Source organism: Nicotiana attenuata, chromosome 1, assembly GCF_001879085.1.
Source record: "Nicotiana attenuata strain UT chromosome 1, NIATTr2, whole genome shotgun sequence".
In the NCBI taxonomy this organism is placed as follows: domain Eukaryota; kingdom Viridiplantae; phylum Streptophyta; class Magnoliopsida; order Solanales; family Solanaceae; genus Nicotiana; species Nicotiana attenuata.
The window spans coordinates 6,952,514-6,957,494 of NC_031989.1; the positions used below are offsets into that span (position 1 = coordinate 6,952,514).

Below are 4,981 nucleotides of genomic sequence, written 5' to 3' on the forward strand. Positions count from 1 at the left end.
CGCCTTAATCCTAAGTACATTGGTGTCATCTACATGAATTTTCACTGTCTTTCCAATTAAGTTCATCTCAAGCTGATATTATATTAAACATAAAAAAGTAAGTTGTAGAATTCTTTTTTATATTTTTCACCATTCTCCTATTTTGATATTTAAATGAAATTGCATTGAACCAAGACATCCAATTCGAAATGCAAGAAAAATAATACTATGACTAGTGTATGGACTAAAAGGATAAAAAGGAGCACATGGTTTTGAACAGGAGAAGCAAATCCCCACACTACCAGATTATCACTTGGGAATAGCTCGGGTTTTGGACCGACCCCGGAATATCTAAAAAAGAGGCACACACAGATATTTGTGAATCCGTAGAACAACAAACTGAATGTATCTAGAATGTTATAAAACAATAAATGAAGAACAAGAGTATTGCATAGAAAAGTAGAGAGAGAATTCTTATTAATATGGGATGAATTACAATAGAATAGAACCCTCTATTTATAGGGAGATGGTGACTTAGCCACCAAGCAATGAACCCTAGAATCTCTCTAAATATAGACACTTACCGTAAATATAATTCTATTTATAACACTTCCCCTTGAATGTCTATTCAACAGATAATTTGCCTCGTTAAAACCTTAATTAAAATAAAACCAAGTGGGAAAAAAATTCTAGAGAAGGAAAAAGAGTACACATATCTAACAATACGCCTTTTGGTTGCCTCGTTAAAAACATTGCAAGGAAAACCCAGTGGGACAAAGCCTTGTAAGGGAAAAAGAGTACAATGCGTATTAACTCAGCATCAATTCACTTCATTAAGCATTTGCATTCCAATCTTGTGCACCATCTTCAAAAGATCTTTGGTAGAGATTTGATGAACAAATCAGCCATATTAACTTGAAATCATCATTCTTGATAGAGATGAATTGTCTTCATATGATCTTGTTGGAATTGTCAGTTCAATATCTTCACATAGAGGTGAAAACTCTTGCTATCATATTATCATGCATATAGTTATAGCAAGATACATGTGCACAAATTGCACTGAGGATGTAGTACTTCATGACCATGAATTTTATATGCTTTAAGCAATTTAAATCCTTCAGGGATTGTTAAGTCATATAATAGACTTTAGATGCATATCAAGTTTTCATGTCATGCTAGACATATCAGATATCGAAAACTGATTGCACATACCATTGACTTTATACTTTCAAGTGTTTGAACTACATGTTCAAAACTACGTGTCTTTCATATGAAACCAATTCTATTTGAATTGTGTCTCTTCTATTTGGCCAATATTTTTGTGTATGTATTCGACAGACTTAAAATTCTCATCTATACTTAGCGCTTTCATAGATGTCATCGACGAATATTTTATATTGGTTCTAACCACCTTTTTTTCCATAAAAACATAACATAGAGATCTCTTCATTTATATTTTCAGGTACCTGAATCTCTCCTGAGATTTTATGAAGTGTTATATCATGTGATCTTCTAGATCACTTGCCTCCTTTGTTATGATCATTTAGATCATTTGCTCATCTTCTTTATCAAGAAGTTTATTTGAAACCGATTTGTCTATACGCTTTAAGCGTACCATAGACTTTGTCCTTCTAGGACTTAATAGGAGCATTTGCAATGAGAATATAGTTACTTTCTTTGGGCCAGCAAATGCGTCTGACATGCTTTGCAATATATTGCAAATGAATTATCCTTTTATGAACTTCAAGTTCATATTATCTTATTCGAGGATCTAGATGTACAAATGATAATTCATTCTACGTAACTTTTTCTCAACTATTTATCATGTCTCCCCCTTATGTTAGAAAAACTAACTTGTTACCTCAACTTTGAGAATCCACCTTTGTGCGTTATGGTGTTAATCAAAATATACACCGCACATCAATAATAATAAGATAGAATTATTTGGTTCCTGACCCTGAACCACTTGTGAAGGGAGAAAATAATATACTTTGGTATATAACGTATATCAAACTGATATAGATAACTTTGTTCTCATAAGCAATTATTTAGCTATTAAGTAGAGGCACTTAATAAATTATTTTGCTAAACCAACTATGATGTAAACCAACTTATCAAGATGAACTTTTTGAATAGAAAATCTGGAAATTATGCTCGAAATTAAATTATTGAGCAAGTTACCTCGCAAAATACCATGTTGCGGGTTATTAATAATCGCACATGTAACCATCTCATAGATGCATCTTATGTGGTATATATGGTAGGTGAATGGGCCCATATTCACCTTTAATATTTCCAGCATTCATGGGATTCAATCCCAAATTTAGTTGGTATATTAATTAAAGAGAACAGGCAACATAAGAGAATTCGTAAAAAACTTTCTAGTTCTTTAATATTTACCCATGTGAATTCTCTTTTATTTTTGCACATCATACTTAAATTGATATGGGTAAACCAATTATGCCGACTGAATAAATTATCAATATTGATAAACTTCAGATTTACACCATGACGTGTGCAATTATCAATAAACTCCAAGTTTATTATGATATGGGTTTTTATATCAATAAACTTCTCTTTATTGTGGCATTCTTTTGTTTGTGTAGTACAAACTGAAGAATAAAGCGGGTAGCTTTCACATACATATTACCCCGCTACAAGTTGTAGTAATAAAAGATATTAAATCTTTCCTTTATTTATAGTCTCAATATAACCAACCGCTTTTGCGAATACTTTAGAAACTCAATAAGTTTCTTTGATACTTACTACAACACAATAAATTGATATGATAATCAATTGTATTCCTCCAAAACGGTAATAATTGGCTCTTCTAGAGCTCTCAATTAATTTTGTACTACCACATATTCATCAACATCCATATGGTGAATATCTCTTTTAAAGAGAAAGTTATACCATTATGGTTATGGTCAAATTATATGCAAGATATGTTTCTTGCATTAATGTTATTCTTTAATAATCACATTACCAAAATATTTTAGCGTGCAATAGGTACGTGACCAATGACCATTCATGCCATAATAATGACATTATTTTCTTATATCATCTCAAACCTCCTTCTAGAGGTGAGTGCGTGGTATATTCACTACCACTAGCACGTTCATATTCTTTCAAGAATGAATATGTATTCATAAATCAGATGTTGTCACATTCACATCATGAATGGACCATAATCATCTATATGCGCTTTATAAAATCTCATGTCGAATCGATGACAAATATTACTTTCACAGAGTGAAGGATTATTTTGAGAATCCTTATTATTCTCATTATCACAATGATGACGATTATAATTTCGTCTAATACCACGTCCACATCCACTGATACCTTCACGGTAATAATTTTATCTTCTTTCAGACTTATCACATACTGCTATCACATTCTCTTAAGGGAATGAGAATGAAGCAAATTCAATGGGACGGGTATGCACTTCTTGTGACCATAATCATACATAAATTTGATCATGGCAAGACATAGGAATTTTACCACTTTGGGTGGTTATAATTTCTTTCAAACTCCATTAGAGTTAAAATCAAGATTTATTGTCTTTGCTTGTATTTAAAATCAAATTATAGAATGTCAAGAATCTAAAAGAGAAAAATAAAGTAAGATACTTACCTTAAATCCAGAATTTAATCATAAAGAAAATTCGTGGAACAATTGACAATCATTATGCTCAATCCCAAAGCTTCTACTTAATTGGTTAGAGTAAATGAAGAACAATAAATGAAGAACAAGAGTATTGCAGAGAAAAGTAGAGAGAGAGAATTTTTATTAATATGGGATGAATTACAATAAAATAGAACCCCCTATTTATAGGGAGATGGTGACTTAGCTACCAAGCAATGAACCCTAGAATCTCTCTATAAATATAGGTATTCACAATGAACCCTAGAATCTCTCTAAATATAGATATTCACCATAAATAAAATTCTATTTATAACAGAATTGGAAATATGTGCGGCATCTTTGAAATTCTAAAAACACAAAAAAGAAAAAGAAACCCCTTTTCAGTCTTTGTCTTTCCATCACAGACAACCATATATATATATATATATATGTATGAACAGTGACTTGTGATACCATAGAGATTCGAATACAAGAAACAAAATATCTATAGAATCTAGTGAATAAAATTTCTCTTTTCATGTGGTGTGAGGTTGAAAATTTTGTCTGAGAAAGAGAGAGAGAGTTGGAAGGAAAATAAAGACAAGAATATATATACGTCGAGGCTCGTAGATATTTACGAGTTTGCTTAAGTTGAGGAACAAGACGGGTCAGGTTCAAGCTGTAACTGCTGAACCTATTTCATCTTTGATTAGTTTTACTAACTTAATTATATGTTCTAATGATTCAGTGTCTATGATTCTGGATTGAGTTAGTCCTTAAAGAAACAAAAATGGTGAGTACTTGAGGAAAATGCACTGCCAAGTATCTCCTCACCTTGGTGTTAGGAACGTGTACGTCTTATTTTGGTTGCTTGAATAACATTATTATAGATATATTTTTAGTGTTAGGTGACACCTATAAACAGAAATGAGAAAGAGTAACATACAACAAACTGAACATTTTGAATCTTTCGATCGTTTGTCAAAATGGACTAGGAAGTACATCTGTTAAGTGAACAGCCAATAGATTTTCTGTCGTAAAACGTAAAAAAGTGGAGGTGCGGGGAATCGAACCCCGTGCCTCTCGCATGCGAAGCGAGCGCTCTACCATATGAGCTACACCCCCGTTATGTTTCTTAGGAGGTAAGAACACTAATATATCAGTATTAGAAGATTGTAAAGTTTGCGTTTCTGCCGTATTTCTAATTAACAAATACTCCTATAGGATCTTTTTCCTTTAACTCCGCTAAAATATTCTTCTTGTGAAGAAATTTGTCCTTCCAACAATTTAAAGTATTAGTATGAACTATTGAATAGATATTTACCCTATATTGTGTTTTAAACAAACCAATACTTTTATAGTTTTCACATTT

The 4,981-nt window shown here is 32.0% G+C and overlaps 1 non-coding gene across 1 annotated transcript; it reads right to left on the reverse strand.

Moving 5' to 3' along the window:
• Positions 4,662–4,734, reverse strand: TRNAA-CGC. Its single transcript has one exon. It is a non-coding gene; the product is annotated as a tRNA-Ala (tRNA).